The sequence below is a fragment of the Megascapheus bottae genome, chromosome 19 (genome assembly GCF_031878675.1).
Source record: "Megascapheus bottae isolate mThoBot1 chromosome 19, mThoBot2.hap1, whole genome shotgun sequence".
NCBI classification, from domain to species: Eukaryota; Metazoa; Chordata; class Mammalia; order Rodentia; family Geomyidae; genus Megascapheus; species Megascapheus bottae.
The window spans coordinates 2,601,419-2,620,000 of record NC_143527.1 but is presented as its reverse complement, the minus strand read 5'-3'; the positions used below and the strand labels follow the sequence as shown (position 1 = coordinate 2,620,000).

Genomic DNA, 18,582 nt, shown 5'->3' with positions numbered 1-18,582 from the left:
ACGTGCAGTAGGTCTCCACCTGTGTTGAGTGTCAGCAAGTGGTCTTCCTGGAGTGCCAAGACCAACCAGGGCAGAGGGAATGCTCTCAGGGCCCAGCCAGGAGCCAGAGGGGACAGAAGAAGGACGTTTCCATCTCACAAAGCAAATGGATATTTGGTTGCTTGCGGTGAACACCAAACCAAATAAGAACCCCCCAAAACAAAATACGAAAACCAGGCAGGAAATGGAGATGCGTTCTTTGGGGTTTTCAGAGTCTGTTCTCCTTGTGTGCCCACCTTGCCCCGCCCTCTCAGTTCTGAAATCAAACCCTAATACCTTGCTTGCCTTTATGAAGAGAATGGACAAGATTGGTGAATCATAGACAGGGCAGATATTAGGAAGGGATTAACTGCTACCCCAACCCAGGTTTCAAACAAAAGCCAGGACAATTTACGTAGATTAGAGCAAAGAAAGAAAATATGTGCCTAGGAAGGGCATTAAAGCTGACAGATGAACAGGGCGAGGGGCAGATTCTCCTGTAGCAGCTGCGACTGCGCCATTATCTTGACAGGTGTCAATTAAGAATTACTGCCGGCTGGAGTCGTTTTTCCAGCCCAGCTGTCTGCGTGTGAAAGAAATAACACTTTACCCTTGTCACTTTGTTAGTTCTTAGCTATAGCCTCAAAATGAGTGTTGGTGTGCTAATCGATAACTAGTGTATTAGCAATTTTGCACATTGATTTATGAAGGGAGCCGCTCCTCCTGTGCGGTTATTAGCTGCTGATTAAATGTGCCTGGGCCCAGCTCGGGGTGGATATATGTTCCCGGAGAGGCCAGGTCTAGAACAATCTTCTACGAGACTATGGTTCAAAACACTTTCATCATTGTAAGTCGTTAACTAGACAAGCCCCACTTAGCCAGGGGCAGAAGCCGGACCTGTCCGCGTGCCCGAGTGTGGCTGGGTGGACGTCCCCAGCTTGGCATTCTGCACCCATGCTGGTCCCTTATCCTTTTCCTGGTTCCTCTTGGACCAACCCACAAACGAGTAGATGGTAGATTACTCCAGGACAAGGCTCAAGTTCACAATGGACAAAGAGTGGAAGGCATTTTATTGGAAGTTTCTTGGGAATGAGATGGAGCCTTCCAGAACCTCCTAGAGCCACCCCCCCCTTACCACAGAGAGTCTGGTCAGAGCCCTTCATGGGGGAGGGCGGTGCTGGGGTGGCTTCCCGGCTGAAGGACACAGGATTGGTATTTATTTATTTTTCAAAAAGAATAGCATTGATGACAACAATAAACTAGATCATGGCCTCGAATATTAAGAAAGGAAGATAGCTAAAGACAACATTGATTTGTGACTGAGGGTTGAGAAATGTGTGAACGATACTTTGAGAGAGAGGTGGCTGAAATATTTTTAAAATGATACAGTATTTTGGTATTGATTACGTGGAACAGGAAGCTGCTGACAGAAAAGAATACCAAAGGAAAGAATTTGACCTGAGAGGGCAGGGTTGGCAAAATGCAAATATCAGATGTTTGACATATTTAATAGAAAGGTGTGGCTGGGCAGAGGAGAAACACATAATTTTTTAAAGTTTTTATCAATAGGGTTGATAGAGGATGCCCTTACCAACAGAATACAGTAGCCAGTGTATTTTTCACCCAGGAAGGTATTTATTTCTTAAGTTGATAACGTTTTGAAAAGCAATGAATATAATTTTTGGGACAACAGTTTGCCGGGGTGATAACATTCCTTGAATTGTGTACAGCGCAGAACCATCATTTGTCCTTGAGACACTAAAGCTCTGTCGTTATGACATGGTCGGTGGAGGAAAGGTTAGCGTGCGCCTGGCTCAGGACTCTCCCGTGCTGTAGAATAATGGTCGGCCCCTCTTTACCTTATATGCGCTGCTATGTGATACAGCCTTGAATTTTCTTTTTTTAAATCTTCAACTCTTTCTCGGAGATGTTTTTTTTTTTTTCTTTTTTAAATAACACCACTAGCGGCATTCAAGGCTGTGGAGCCCCTCTGGTCACAGCGACGTGTGATGCATGCTCATCGCCAGGGGCGTTTCGATGATGAGATGGGTCATGGGGTCACTGTCTGCCCCCGGCATGTGGATTCCTGTGTCTGTCATGGACTGGATGGGTGTTGAGTCCACAGGGCCTAGGTGTGTGACAACATGGCCCGCTCATTTACCTGTAGGCACAGGGCCAGAATAGATACACCGTTGTCCCTGCAGCTGGGAGAGCAGAGTTTGCTGTAATCCCATGCTGTCCACTTGTCTATGTGACCCATCCCCAATTTATAGACCGCAGCTCTGTTAGGAGTGGGGTGGGGGCAGCCGCTGATTTTTTTAAAATAGCAAACTACGCAGTTTTGTTCCCTTATTTTTGTTTTTTGGTGCCAGTCCTGGGACTTGAACTCAGGGCCTGGGTGCTCTTTTAGCTTTTTCTCTCAAGGCTGGTGTTCTACCGCTTGAGCCACAGCCCACTTCCCGATTCTTGGTGGATTATTGGAGATGAGAGTCTCACAGACGTTTCCTGCCCAGGCTGGCTTTGAACTGTGATCCTTACATCTCAGCCTTCTGGGTAGCTAGGAGTACAGGCCGGAGCCACCGGTGGCTGGCTGGCTTGGGTTCCCTTTGAAAATCTGGAAGGCTGGGAATCGGTGCCTGCTTGTAGGCAGCCCCCCACCCCCTGCATTTTCAACACAGTGCTGCATGTGTACGTGCGTGGCTCAAGTCACAGCTGACAGTGACTTAAAAGATTATTTTTTCGTGTGTGCCAATTTTCTCAGCAGACATAGAAAATAGTGAATTGCACATGGATAAGTGACCTGAATCAACCCTCTTTTCCATTTGAAATTCACCGGAGAAATCTGTGGTTAGATTTATGGACTTAGGGAAGCCCAGCAGTGGTGCATATTGAGAACTGGAGTAAACAGGCCTCCAGTTACCATTTTTAACAGTTCCTGACGGGCAAGGAAAAGAGGGTCTTTTTTGGAGGGATTTTTGTGTTCTTCTCTGCTGCCTTCCTTGATCTATGAAATCACCTGCTTGGCTTCTCTGCATCGGATTTCTGTTTTAATTACAAAATCGTTTATAGATTCCATTGTTCCACTGCGAAATAAAACTAGAACATTAAGGTGGCATCACAACTTCGATGCTCTTTTCACGACATATTTCCTAGCAAGGCCTATTTAGCCAAGCCGCCTGCTTAACCGTTTCCTGCCTCCAGCCTCTCATGGCTGGGCTGGCTTTTGTTGTTTCTTTCCACAGTGCTGCTGCTGCAGTATTCGGCAGTTTTCCTGGATGATAGAACCCACCCCACCCATGCCATACACATTGTGTCTTCTGGAAATTTTGTGCCAGTATAGGCAAGGGGGTTGTCTTTTGTTTCGAAAGGAAAAAAAAAAGTCAAGAATCCATTACATTGTGGTGGTTTTTTTTTTAAACATTTTTATTTTCTCTGTGAAAATATACTACAAGACTTCCTTCCTCCCTCTTGTGAGCTCCCGGCACATTCTACAGGGAGAAGGCAGCAGAACCTCAGCAGGGCCCCTCCTGGGCACAGGGCTGCGGCCGGCCTACACTTGGGCTCCTAGCTGGGCCAGCGGTGGGCCAGCTGCTCAGCCAATCTGATGTGCCTTTCCACATTTGAAATAGAGGCATGTCTGCCCCCGTTTGCGAGTTGCCATTTCGAAAGGTGTGCAAGCAGCTCATTTCTGGAGAAAATTAGTATATGGTAAATGCAGGTCAAGTGCTTACATGCTTCTGAATTCCTCCAAAGCCGGCCCCAAGACGTGGGTAGAGAGAGACGGCGAGAGGCAGAGACCAGATCAAGCTTTAGAAAATTTGGTTGTAAAAAAATATCCCGAGTTCTTAGTGCAAAGTAAAGTGCATCTTCAGCAAGATCATCTGATGAAATAAATTAAATCAGCAGTGAAGGTCAGTACACACTCGGACTTAGGAATGTGAACTTTTCAGAAACCTGTATTTATTACATTTTACTATTTTTAAAAGCCAGCTGCAAGATTCATAGCAAGAAATGGTAGCACATACCAATGAGCGCGGCTCCGAGTGAAGGCTCTTTTCAGAGGGCTGGGTATGCCCTACTGGAGAGCCATGGCCGGGCCCGTGTCATTGTTACAGCTTAGCTTTAGAATATATGGATTTAAAACGCAAGTATTGTGACTAATATTTATTTCAAGTACAGAATGTGTCACAGCAGTGGGGCATCCTATTATTAATGCAGTAAACTGTGTAATACTCTGTAAGAGCCTGCCCTGCTTCAGTTCTTAGCTACATGAAAATAACAGTAAAACATGTCTGCTTTTCCTGCCATGCTTTATTGTAACCTGTGAAGGCACTGGCATCGAGAAAAGCCAAATATGGGCAAATAATATGACCGTAAACAATACCTTTGCACTTCTGTGCCAGGTATAAATCTCTTGTAACTGCCCCCAAACTTTGAGAATATATATGTATGCATATATACCCTCATACATACATACGTATACACATGCCCATATGTATGTATTTTACAGAAAATTCTAAATTGAGGGAATCTGCTACGAAGTAATGGGAAATAAGTAGTCTAATAAATATTTTACGCCAGCCAGGAGGTGACTGGTGTTGATGGGATTCAGGGCTTTGTATATGAAACACCTACAGTATCAGTGGAACAGGTCCCCTGGGGGCCTGGGGAGTGGACAGGCGCCGCAATCTGTGTTCTTGTCATATGGTGTCTGTGATTGTGAGGGAGAGGGATGGGGTGACCTATGTACTGGGCCCCACCTTGGCCCTAGAAAAGTTTCCTTACTTATTTTTTCCCTAGCAGATACTGAACTCATATTAGTTGTCAGCTTAAAATCCATAATGTCTGTTGAGGAAGAGAGAGAAAGGGCAGAGACGTGCATACCTAGGCCAAGGGCATCAGGGGCATCAGACAGAGCTGCTGGTTTGCCCCCACGCCTCATCAGCTGGGGAAATCAGTGCGTGATTCCAGGGATTTGGGTGGGGGGCTTGACTTCCAGCAGAGGTACTCACCAGACCTGGCATCCCCTCCTCTCCTCTCCTTCTGCCCCGACCTGTTGTGTCCTACGTGGAGCTCCAGAAAGCTGGGTGAAGGGCCACAAGCTGGCTGAGGGCTGATCCAGCTTCTGGCAGCTCAGCTTCAGTTCTTGGACCCTCACCCGGGGTGTGTGTGTGTGTGGTGGGGGGAGGGTTGTCTCTCCTTCCTTCTGGCTCCATCAGTGGGAGAAGTTGACTGCCTGGCTGTGCTTAAAGCCCATTCTCAAAAACGACTCCAGCCCCTCCCCCTTCCATTTTCGGAGAAACATGTTGGAATCCAGTAGGTACCTACCTGTCTTGTACACAAACGCCGAGGCTGTCCAGCAGTTTTCCGAGAGAAGGCTCCTGTTGTGGTGTTGGGCAGAATTTCTGGGAGTAACTGGCTGAAGCATTGGTCTGCGGAGTCTGGTTTATTCTCCAAGGGGTTCTGCAGATTAATCACCCTGTGAGCTAAATTTGTTTGTCGACGTTTTTGGAATGGAGAGTCCCACATGGGAAGCGTTCTCCCCATTGGTTGTGTGGAGCACCTGCTCAGGGAGTTGTGTATCTGAACTCTGCACGCCCCAGGCCTGTGGTCCCTGAGCACCCAGCCGGGGTTGGGTGATGAGGAGGAGGATTCCGGGGCTCAGCCCTACTCTGCTCTTCCTCCGTTACCTCGGCGAGGTGGAGGTGGAGGAGGGGTTGAGGGTTCCCTGAGCATTGAAGATGTTCATGTGTGTATGTACGTATATATGTGTACAAACATGGCATGTATTTCTGTGGCAGTTGTTTCTTCAAATTAATTTAGTAGTTTAATACAAGAGCAGTAGATGGGTTTTTATGTGCTCATATAGGGAAGATTTTTTTTCCCTTTTAGTTTCACACATGTTGGGTGTAATGGGTAATAATTACACCTTTGTGTTTTGATGTCAGGCTGGTTATGAGGGCCTAATTCTGCAGGCTTTCTCCTCATTGCTGCTGGCTGCTGTGATTTTAGAAGGAAGGGAACACAGGCCAGGGGCCCTTCTGTTGGTGTTGTTTTTTTTTTTTTAAGTCAAGGGAGCACTTAAGGGGCCTATTGGTTCCCTTTACACACACACACACACACACACACACACACACACACGCGCACACACACACACACACACACACACACACACACACACACACACACACACACGTACGTTTGCTTTCCTGTCTTTCTTCGGCAGGCCCTGGAATTAAATATACAGATGGTGTTGTGGTGGTTGAGTCTTTTTTAGAAAGGCGGATTCCTTTCAAGAAAAAAATTGTCTCCACTCCCCCCCCCCCTCCCCTCGTCACCAGGTTCTCTTTCTAGGCGCCTTTTCCCACCTCCTCACCCCAGTGTGAGGTTTGCAGGCCCGGCCGTCTGCAGCACTGCCCTGTATGTGCAGGGAAGGCAGTAAAAATGAGCAGTAATCAATCTTTCCGAGAGAAGCAATGGGCATTAGCAGGCCACTATCCTGTGACTAAGCACACCCCTTTTATGGAGTGTTGGTACTAATAAAGGACAGCTTATTACTGAGGCAGAGACCAAAGCCTGGATGAGGTCAACCATGACTGACAGTCATCAGTCATTCTTAATGATACTTTTTCCCGTGCTTTCTAAGGGATTCTGAGCAGAGTGCAAATCATTCGAGGTCATTCATAGTTCATGTACCCACAGATGGCAAAGGGTTTGAAAGACTTCGGTTTAAACTTGTTAAAAAAAAAAAAAGATCCTCAATTCTTTTTATTTTTTTAAAGGAAGGGAAATATCTCCTCCCCACCTCCACCCTTACAAAAACAACAACATAGATTTTTCTTATTGGAACGTTTTCATGTTCTTTCAGCCTAATAGATGTTTTACACACTACGGTGCTTGTGCATTATTAAAAGAGACATAAATTTATGTTTTATGACGTCTGTCTTCTTTAATTATTACCTTTGATGTCTATTGGTGACTAAAGAGAGCTTAACAGGATTTCTTTCTCTTCTTAAATTTCGCATGGTGAAACCCAGCAAGTCCTTGACAGATGTGTGCTCCCTTCCTTACCTTCAGGATTATTTTATAAATCCCTTTCTGATGAGCGGAAGCGTCAAATCAAGGACAGGCCATAAAGTAAAAGTATAAACCTTTTAAAGAGAGACCTTGGTAATATATAAACATTCTGCACACTATCTGAATTTTTTATGGACTAAAGAAAAATTATATTTCAGCTGGAGGAAGGGAGAAGTTTAAACATCAGCTCATGGTTTAGTGCATGAATTTTTTTCTCCTCGTGCTCTCACGTGGAGTCATCTAAGAAGCCATTGGCTTTCGTGGGTATTTTAGACAGCTTCGCTGGGTGTGGAGCCTGGCTATACAATTGCCGTGTTTATCTTAGGGAGTTTGACTTCCCATATTTGTGTGGGCAGCACGGTGTAATGGAAGATAGCGTCTTCAATCCCTAATTTTCCTTCCTCCCTCAAATCCCAGTTTCTTTATCTGTAATGAAGTATCACAGAGAAGTCCAAAAAGATTACCATTCTACAGCCCTGTAGTTCATCAACCCATCTGTTGCCACCACCCCTGAACAGAACAAGTTGCTGACACAAAGCAACAGATGTCTTTTTTTCTTTTTCTTTCTCTCTCCCTTTCTTTCAATTGTAGACAAGCAGGCTATGCTCGGAGGATTTGCTTTTGGTGTAGTTTTAGTTTATGTTACTTATGGAGAAAATTGGAAGTAAGCTGAAATGAGCAAGTTCACCCTTCTGTTTCCCTGTCCAGGTATAAGGAAATAGGTCTGTGCCTGTGACACCTGTATGTTGTGAGGGGCTGAGTGTAGGACCCCCGCCCCCCCTGCCCCCAGGTGCTGACCAGAAACGTGCCCATAGTGTTATTGCATGTTTTGAATTTAGCAAGCATTTCTTGAACACTTACTGTGTGCAAGCCACGCATGGTACTAGGAGAGTGAGTCCTGCTCGGAGGAATAAAGAGCATGCAACTTCTAGCAGGTGTGTGTGTGTGTGTGTGTGTGTGTGTGTGTGTGTGTGTGTGTGTTGCACATTAATGCCTCCATCCCCTGACCACAAGTTGGTCCACTTTTTGTGCTCTCGCCCTGCATGCTCAGTGTGTCCCGTGGACAATAATCAGGTCGCCTGCTGCCTCCGCTGGTCTCGTAGCATCTGCGGCTGTGGATGAGGCCCCCACAGAGGAGAGGGTACACTTGTCCACCCTGTGCCCACGGCACCCGCTGGTCACGGAAGTCTTACCCTGGTGGTGCGTTTTACTTCATGTTCATTATGTTTTTGTTACCTAGGAGTTGACGCTTATGAAGAATGGTGCTGTCTTGAGGTCATGCTTTTTAGGTTCCCCTTGCTGATTTTTATTTTATTTTTCTGATTGCATGGTTCGGTGACAGGATTAGACAGGCTTGTGTTTTTATCTCTGACGGTGTCAAAGCCAGCTAGATCCATTAGGAAATATGTGAGGCTCATTTTCCAATCTGCGCTAAACCATCAGATTGGGAATAAATTCTTTCTTTAGGAACATTCCCTTAGCAGGAGTCAGATTTGAAAGTGGTGACACAGTAAGTCCTGGGACAAAACTCATGTCCACTTCCGCCTACCAACAGAAACGTACATTTTCAGTGCGAAAGTTCTGGAATATTCAGTAATGAAGTCCTGATTGGAAGGAAAGGGTTTGGTGTGGCTGTTCAGTGTGTAGGGTCCAGAGATATTTTGTGTCTGTGTAGAATGGGTCTCTCTTGCTCTACTCACTCTGTTTCCAGAACCTTCTACAGATCCCTAGTGCTAAGCCCATGGAGTCTTCAAGTCTTTCCCGATTGGTCTGTGGGCAGCATCTATCAGCACTGTCTTATCTGTTTGTAAGGCAGCTCAGGCCCCAGATTTAAGTCTTCGGATCTGGCTACAAGTTAGAGTGTGATTAATAATTGACTAATGTAGCTTTTATTTATCACGGGCTAGCACATTTCGCCATTACTGAGTTAATTTATGTTAAGTGTAAGCTGTCGTTCAATCTGTTTTTAACTTTTCTTTCTTTCTTTCTTTTTTTTTAAATCCTAAGTCTATCTTTCACTTTTCGAGAAACAAAATCCTTACACAGGCCACAGGCTCACTCAGTGCCAAAAAGTTGATTTCCTTTTCAGTGGAGCCATGCATCACCAGCCGTCCCAGCTGCAGTGTCAGCCCCTGACAGAATGACATGTGTCATTTATCAAAGGGGCCAGCCTGGGCCTTGGGAAACGCCGGCACAAAGCCTGAGAGAGTTCATTTTGCAGTCCCCTCCTACCCTCCCAGCGCCCTTGCCAGGAAGCCTGTGTGCCTGTCTCCCAGCCTTACTGTAAGTCCTTCAACCCTCCAGTTAGAGTTAACCCTCCCTGCCCAGGCTCACTGTGGGCCGTGCCCGCTCCCCGGGAGCTTCTGGGGCCCTAACAGGCCATTGTTTGCAGCCTGGGAACAGATGGCCCACCCCAGGTCAGACTACCCGATTCTCCCAGGAAGACCAGGCTGTTCCACACCACTCCCCCACCTTCCAGAGGGCTTTGAGCATTAACCTCCAGAGGTCTCTGTGAGGCCAAGGTCAGCAGCATAAAGAAGGAGCTGGAAACGTTTCCCTCATCCAAGAGGCAGGTCCAGCTCCTCCAGGGTGAGAGCTGGTCTTAGATTTAGTGTAGAGCCTGCCTGAGAAGGGTTTCACTTAGGCTGGGTTTCGACACCACCTCCTGAAACTGGATAGATGCTTCCTCTGTTTTGGTTGCTTTGAGTTTGTAACCTCCCTCCTGCCTCCCGAGAGACGGTGATGAAGTTTTGGAGTAAAACTTGCTAAGGAAAAGAAAAAAAAGCCATTTTTGAGAATGAAGGAAAAGGGCTGTGTTCCCCCCAGGCGATTACTCTCTATGTGAGTTCTGAAATCACCACAAAACCACCAAAAAGCGAGAAGGAATATAAAAATAAAGCAACAGCACCAAAACAAATGAGGCAGAGGGAAGCCCACGATGAAGCTATAAAGGCATTTGGCTAAAATCAGTGCTTCCCTGCCTCCCTTAAACAACTCTTGGTGTCCCTGTGTACAGTGCATAGTCTCTTCCCCACAGCTCTTATTTACAGCATCAGATAGCATTTAAAGAGACAGTGGAGGAGACTGTTGCATCCGCCAAGAACTTTCCAGAAAGGAGTCCTATAAATTAGCCAGTGCGCAGGAGTGGCTGTCTCCTCAGCAGAGCTGGCCCTTCATCTGTCTGCATAAGGCTAATTTATTTCTGCAGCCAGATGTGTGCTGACAGCCATCACTCAGGGCTTCCTTCCCCCTCCGTGAGGAGGCCTGGGAGACAGTCACGTTTCCCATTTTGCAGAATCCCCATCAACATTATTGAAGATGGATGTATCTTTAAAGCAAAGATTGATTGTGGATATCGGAGTTATGGTGTCATTTATCATGGTGAATATTATTTAGACTTGGGTTGTACAAGGCTGTAACTTGAGACACAGCCAGGGGAGGGACAACCTGAAAATGCGGATCCATGAACTTTAATGGATGGATGCTTTTTTCAAAGCTCAACTCGCTATAGCATGATTTACTTTTCCCACTGAAAAGAAACAAGCGGTGCCGTCTTAAAGGGACAGCATTCTGGATCATCCTGTTGGGTGGGCTTCCTCTGGGAGGTGGAGGACAGTCTGGGTCGGGCAGAAACGCTGACGGGCCCTGGCCAGGCCAGGCAGGTGGGCCTGGAGGGCTTTTCCCCTGGGGGCCATGCCTCACCCCTCAGGGAGCTCCTTGAAGTTGGAAACAGCTGACCCCAGAGTTCCTGGGATGTAAAGATTCTTCTGTTGGCTGGCCCATTGGAAAACTGTGAGCATTGCCATTCCTACTCAGAAGAAAATGGAGTCTGGGTTCTCTCTCCTGGGCCAGGAGCTTCACAGGCCTGGGCGAGTGGCGGTGGGAGAAGCCAGCGAAGGGAATGTGTTTCTTCCTTCCATGTGGCAGTACCTACCTCTGCTCAGCTGCGAGTTGGCAGGGAGGAGAACTGGGGCTCCATGCCTGAGAGTTGGGCCTCTGGGCCCTAGGCCTTTCCAGCCGCCTTCCAGGAAGCAGCAGAGCTGGATGGCTCGGCCATTGTGGGCACAGGCCCATTCCAGTGGAAGCACCCCCAGGAGTGAGGGCTGCTCCCCTCTTCTCCAGGGAATCCTTGCTGCCTTGTGCTTGTGCCAGTGACTCAAGTTCTTGAGCGCCAGCTTGCTGTATTTGTTGTTAACACTGTCCTGTTTTATCTTTCCGTCCAGTGGGCTATGTGTGATGGACAGAGACTCTCTCAAAGCCAGTGCAGCTGGCAGCCCTCGGACAGGGGGCAGCGGTGAGGGTCACGGTGGCCTTTGGCTTGGCCTGACACGCAGGGCTGTGGCGGCGTCCTGGGTCCTGCCGTGCTGGGGGCTATCACCTGGACTGACAGCCACGTGCCCATTTCAGTGGGCAGCTTTTTGCTGCGGGTGACTTCCCTTGTGGCTTAAGAGCCGAGCCCTGTGCTGGCAGGAGCAGGTTTCTAGTGTAAATGGATGTTTGTAAGATCAGTGACCTGTCTGTCCCCCCCACCCCCATGGGGCCAAGCTCTGGCAGGGCAGGCCTCAGTCTGCTGCCCAAGCAGCTGAGCGTGGTGCTGGGATGTGGGGCACTGGTGGCTGGCACCTGAGGGGCACTTGAGATCAGGCTCCATGGGGTGACCAGGTACTGGAATGGGGAGAGAGGACGCGCGTGAAGGGCTGGCTGTCTTTCCTTGTGGTAGCACTCTCACCTTACAAAAAGGCAAAACAAGAGGGTGGTGGAACGAATGCCAGCCCCAGCCACCAGAGCCCGAGGGCGGGAGTCTGTCCTGCTTCTCTCTGTGGGGCCAGCTCCAGGAACGCCTCGCGTCTTGCTCTGGTTTAAAGGTGGGTGTTTACCTGCAAGCCCCCTATGTCTGTGGCCTTTCAGGAATGCATGAAATGTCTCCAAACAGGAAGGAGTTTATCAGATGCGTGTGAGTCACAGTGTCCGTCTGTCCGTCCATCCATCCGTGCTGTTGGTTGAGGTCAGGCTGTTGTGCTCTGTCCTCCGTCACCCTTAGTCATGCACCGGCCTGGGTGGGGAGGAGGGGCCGGCAGCTGCTCCTGTGGGGACTGACTGACCGCCACCCAGGGGCCCAGCCAGGGTTCGGACTGCAGCAGCTTCTGATGAACACACCTTTCTCAGAAATAAGGAAACAACAGCAACAAAAATGTGATTCAACTTCAGCAACTGTAACTCCATAGCCGCAAGGTGGCCGAATTTACCATGGCACATTGTGGAGTGCAGCAAATGCCGGGAAACCCATTATTTTTTTTTAATTGTGTGTGTGTGTGTGTGTGTGTGTGTGTGTGTGTGTGTGTGTGTGTAGTTTGAATGAGGTGATTTATGGTAGTTATTCATCTTAAGGGTCATCCATCAATTTTTAGTTGCTAGGCAATCAACCAGCAGCTGTTTGCTTTGAATCAAGCTGAAAAGTTGTCAGTCAACACAGGCAGGTATGACCTCAGTGGTTGCAAACATCATGCATCCAAAATTAAAGAGACATCATCTCTCTTCCCTCACCTGCCCTGGCTTCCCGGTGATTTGATGGTGTGGTGATGGCCCTTCCTGACTGTTACCAGGAAATAAGAACAAAGGAGAGGGTGGAAAATTCCATGACACACAGGCCCTCACACACTCTCCTTTCCCCGCAGTGACCCTCCTGAGGTTGGGTGGTTGAAGGAGCTGTCTCAGGTGGGGGAGTTGTGGTATTTACATAGCCAGCTGGAAGGAGCCCTCCATGTCCTGAGTGGCCCAGGAGTGTGGGAGCCCCCACCCAGCGTCTGGGGTTGGTGGTGGCAGCAGGAGATGGGTTGTGGTTCCTTCCTGGTGGTGGTTTGTGCAGAGTACTCGGGCCATGCTCACTTGTGGGTACCTGGCCCAGCACCTAGCCCAGTGGGTGCTGTCTGGCCTCTACTTGGCTCCCCTGCCTGGTCCTCAGGACACTCCAGTAGCCGCTGGGCTGTGGGATCCACCGGGCTGGAGCGTGGTCTGCTGTGGCTTTCCTGTGATCGTGTGGCATTAGGTCCTCGGAGAGCTGCTCTCCTGTCCTTCTCTGTCCTGACTCCTCAGCACTGTTGGCGTGTCTGCACCGTTCTAGAGGCCCGGTGGGTGGCGTTTCCCTCTGGGATGTCCGCAGGCCTTTGCTTTAAGCATTTGGGTGGGTTTCCTATCATGAGCACATGTTTCTCAGTGGGGTGTACGGTACCTGCGTGGGTGACACACCCCAGCGGGTCTGTGGCTCTGTGCGCTGGCCACTTGGTGAACTTGAACAAGCTAGATGCTGGCCGGATTCTGCTACTCTCTTCTTTGTACGGCGTAATTTATTTAGCTTTGCCAGTAGCTATGGAGTTTAAACCAAAGCTCAAGATGCTTCTCATGTACATTGGAAGTTGAAGCTAAGTTTAATTGGGGATTAGGTTTACTTCCACAACTGTGCGTGGAGATACTTTGTTTTGCATTCATTCGTTTGGTAGGTCCTTCCGAGGGTCTGAGGCATTTCCATTTTACAGGGAGTACCACCAGCCATCAGGGACTCCAGGTAAATAAAGTAAAAGGAGCAGGGTGTCCTTCAGGCACCTCTCAGGAAAGACTTGCAATCTCCTGCCGGAATCAGAATGCGGCCACGCATGTTTCAGCACTGAGAGTTTTCTGGCTTTTTGAGAGGAATTCACAGCGTCTTGCCATCTCCTTAGCTTGGTGAACATGAATTTTCCTCTAGTGACAGTGTTTGGACACTCACGCTATCAGAGCAAGGGTTGGCATCTGTGAGGGTGAGGTGGACCGGCCAAAACAGAGTGAACGCAATCCCTAGCGTCTCACAGGTGTCTGGAGTTTGGAACCTTGGAGAAAGGATTGGGGGGGTCTGCTGCTTCCAGGCTGCCTCCAGCTGTGGGCTGGGGTGCTGGCGGTCATGGTGGCTCTGTGTGCTGGCGCCTGTGTGCTGGCGCTGGCACCGGGCTGCCATTTCACACTGCAGCGGGAGTTCTCCTTGGAATGTTCCGTAACCTTGAATAAAAGTGCCATTAGTTGCATCTGTAGCCCCACCGCCTGCTCAGCTATCTATTTAAAACATTGAGCAATAGAAACATAGTTGTGATATACTCTCCTGTGTCTTGGAATGTCGCAGTCTTCTGTGCACTTTGGGGGAATCTGGAATCGTATTGCAGCAGCCTTTACTTAGAGCCCTGCAAACTTTCCATAAGGACGTTCTGTGTGCCTGCCAGTTTTCATGGTGGATTCGTAAACGCAGAAGCCGTTTTCAAAGGAGACTCTTGCCTGCCTGTAAGAACTCTGTAAGATCTGAGGCCAGCAGTGGAGCCGCAGTGGAGAAGCTCAGGTGCAGGGTGACCTCAACAAGGCCACTGCGTATGACGGTAAAAGCTGCAGTACACACTGGGGAGGCAGTTGTCCGGGTGGGAAACCTTTCTAAGAGGATCGAGGAGTGGATTCATTCTTAAAATGTTTCAAAACCTGTTGAGCTGGGCACGTGGGAGCGAAGAAGGTACCCTGCCCGGGCTTCTGGGTCCCCTCTGCTCTCCTTAGAGCCTTCTGAAGTGGGGGCCCACTGGGGCCCTGTTTTTGTTCCTGTTCTATGCAGATGTTCACTGCACAGAGAGAAGCCCGGATAGAACCTGCAAGTTCAGGGAAGGGGGTTCTGTCCCTGTGTGTGATCCCAACCACAGAGCTCTATTTTCAGGAAGGACGGCTGGTGCTTTCTCTGGCTTCTGGCTTTTTTTTGGCTTCTGTCTGCGGCTTTCTTCACGGTGTTTCCCTCTGTCCATTTTCTTCTCTCCCTACTGCCTCCTCGAGCAACTCCCAGAGACAGCAGTGTTCCTTGTAAAGTTGTTGCACAGTTTTAAAAGTTATTTTGCACTCTGGTGTTCTCTTCAGAGGACAATTGCTCCGAAATCTAATAAGTCATAATAAATACAGTTCCGGAGGATGGGGTGCCAGCGATGCAGTGGGAATAATAACTGCTTTGCCAGGCCTTCTGCTATTTGGAAGGGAATTTTTTCCCCATTAAGTTTGCGTCTTTTTGCTATGCGATGGCCTCATTACCGTGGTTTATGTTAGTTGGTTAGTTACCAACTCAAATTAAGAAAGTACTTTGGGGTTCTTGATATTTCCATTAACTTCTCTGTTACATGTGACACATACACTCTCCCATACACACATTTCTCTAAACGTAGTTCAAGGTATCAGGGAAAATATTTTTCCTCCTCACATTTGCAGTTCATAAAACACTCGAGGGAGAAATTGTTTCTGTGATATTTTAGATGGGTTTTACAATAAATTTTAGATATTGTGGTGTGCCGCCGTGCCTTTTATTTCATTTTCTCGGCAGACCCAGCACATCGAAAGATTTTCTCGGTTGAGAAACCGCTTTTACTGGAAAATAATGATTGTTCCCCCCACACCTTTTTTTTTTACCCCCATAATCAAGGCTCACATCCCAGCATTCCCGTCATGGACCCAGGAAGGTTTAAACACCTCACCTCATGTACATGCAGGTGAGGTTTTAATCAGCAGAGCCTTGCTGAGCATAAATCTAAGCTGCCCTAAGTTCTCCACAGAACCAACAGAATGTAATCAGAAATAAATAGTGATGTTAAACATATAATCTCCTTGGCTTCTTGGCATTCAATATTGGGTCCCTCTCATTACCTTCTGAAACCTTCCAAGGGTTGTGCATGGAAGCTGTTGGGTGAGTTCTAATCTCAGCAAGAGCGGTCACTTCTGTCTATAAATGCTAGACTTTTCAACTGTAAGTGGAGACTGTCGTAATGGCTGGCACGGATGCTGCCCTGTGGAGTTCACTTGCTCATTTCTCCAACTGTTGTTTCATTCATTGGATTATTCATTCAATAAATACTTGCTTTGAGTACTCGCTTGTTTCCAGACAGTTCTAGGAAAAAGAAAAATAGCTAAGAGGGTCCTTGAGGTAATGGACCTCACAGGATGGAGTATTTTGAAGACTAAAGTGGTTATCAATATTAACTTTATATACAATACTTTATTATGCATCCTGTGGATATAAAAATTTCATTGAGTAATGAAATAAATGTTATCAGGATCGAATATGGGAAACAAAAAAATCCATTTTCCAATTTGCCTCACCTGTCTTCTCCTCTTTGCCTCCACATAATTCAGCAACTCTCTGCCTCTTGCCTTTGCTGCGGACAGTGGGAGCCTATGGCTTCCACAGGCTTGCAGGCAGCTCCTTTCTGCTCAGATGGGAAGGCCAGCCCTGCTTGCACTTCAGCATCTGGGTGCTCTCCAGAGCCAGCTTTCAGCCCTGACATCTGCCCCTGTGCCTCACTGCGGTGATGCATGTAGACAAGGCATGCCTGGGCTATGTTCTGCCCTGCTGTGTCTCAGGAGCAGGCGCCCTGGTCCTGTCCCTTCTACCAGGTGTGTAGGCCTCGTTCACTTTGCCCTGACCTTCCTGGAGTCATGAAGCATGGTGGCCAGGGTTCCTTGGCAATTTTGCTACTCTCCTCTCTGGGAGGGAGCCAGAAAGCCTGCTGCCTGAGTGAAGCTGGTTTTTTTTTGACCACATCCCAAAGTTGCATCTGCACTGTGGGCTTGTTAGATTATTAAAAAGCATTCGATTATTAAATATGCAATGTGGCATTGTTCTGTTAATGCTGTCTTCAGTGTACCTTAGCGAACCCCTAACATCTAATAGCAATAATAGCCATAAAGCTCCCTCTTGAGTGTAAGCTCCATGGAGATGGGGTATTTTGGTTGTTCTTTGTGTTAAGAGCCTGCAACATAAGAAATAATACTTGGTAAATTAGAAGGTGCTCACTCAGCACTTGGAGTGTCCAAACTGACTGGACTCCTGGCATGTATCATTTGCATTATGTAATTTAATTTTCACAGTGGTCTTCTTAGTCCCTCCATTTACAAATGGAGGGATGGAGAATTGGAGGCTATGTAGACTGGTACCGGGAGGTTATTTTGACTAAGATAGGATCATCTCAAGGCAGTGGGAGGGGATCTCCCATACTGTGACCTCAGGGGTGAGCGTGGCATCATGTGTGGGTTGACTGTTGTGGTTTTGCACTCTGTCTTGAGCTGTGGTGGCATATCAGGTGGCAGTGGAGTGGGTGGGGATGCCATTAGAACCCTGGTTTCCACAGACTGTAAGCAAAGGTTGTTGGGCACATCGGTCCCTAAGATCAGTTCTTGTTTGAACTTTCCTTGTCAAGATGGTCCCCACAGCTCAGCTGTGAGTCTGTCCTGGTGTGAATACACACACACACACACACACACACACACACACACACACACATACACACAAATGCACACACCTGCCTTTTATTTCTTTAGTGACTCTGTGTCCTTTTGCAGGGGAGACTGGCATCTTCCCTTGGCGTGAACAGCTCTCATTTCTAAGTAACACGTCATGTGCCTTACTGATGAATTTCTCAGAAGACATCCTGAGCAGCTTGGATTGGCTTTCCCTGCTTGAGGCCCCGTTGGGTTAGTATCGCCCCCTGCAGTCAGGCACAGAGAGTGGCCTGCTGCTGGGCAGCGGGGACGGCGGCTGGGATGTCCCCACTGTGTGGAGAAGGGCTGCTGCATGGTGAACAGAACTGTCCCGCGCAGCTCTTGTTTATTGTCCATAGCTCCAGTGGCCTGGCTGTGTATGCTGTCAGAAGCACAAGGGTCTCCTGGGTGGAGAGTGTACGTGGTGGAGGTCCATGCCCTGGGCAGGGCCAGCTCTGCTGGCCAAGGCAAGGCCCCAGTCTACTGCACCACAGCCCTCTGCTGAGGGAAGCCATGATGCTGTGTGTTTGCTGTGTTTGGAATCAGGAGAGGATCCAGGATCTGCTAGGGAATCTTCAAGAAAAACAGAAGGAATTCTAAATGCAGTAGTCTCTGTGAGGGAGACTGGGATGAATGGAAATAAACCACACAAACCACAGATACTTAAAAAAAGACTAAAGTCACGACAAATCCAGCACCATCACACATCATCTTTCTTTTGCTTTGTCTTTGCTATCTTTGTTTGTTTTTATTTTATTTTTCCCTAATGTATCATCAGCGTTGGGTGAGTCTCTACTTCATTTTGGCTAGCCAGAGAGCACTGAGCCATCTCCAGAACAGGTAGTGCTCTTGCATTTGTCATGGTTTTTGGTTCGCGCAGACGCCCTCCCGCAGCCCATGTCTGTTCTTGTCAAAGCTAAAGTCCTCTGGAACAGCGAAAGGGGTGTGTAAAAGAATATTTTTGGCTTTTCTTAGGGAGTCAAGTCATAGTGTGATTTAAGTATTGGAATGGATGCCCCGATCACGTGTTCGGTTTAATGTGTAAAAGTAAAGTTTAATTTTGATTCCGGAAGGAACGATTTCCTTCTCTGTGTCCGGAACTGGGTCTGAACTCAGGGCTCGCGTGCTGTCTGGGGTTTGGAGCTGGAGCTAGCCGGCTGCCCCTGCCCGAGCCCCTCCGGATGCTCT

At 48.1% G+C, this 18,582-nt stretch overlaps 1 protein-coding gene across 1 annotated transcript in view; it reads left to right on the top strand.

The window, feature by feature from the left end:
• The window catches only part of Tshz1 (teashirt zinc finger homeobox 1), a 70,977-nt gene that overhangs the window by 5,622 nt on the left and 46,773 nt on the right, over positions 1 to 18,582 (top strand). The gene's annotated exons all lie outside the window — the stretch shown is intronic.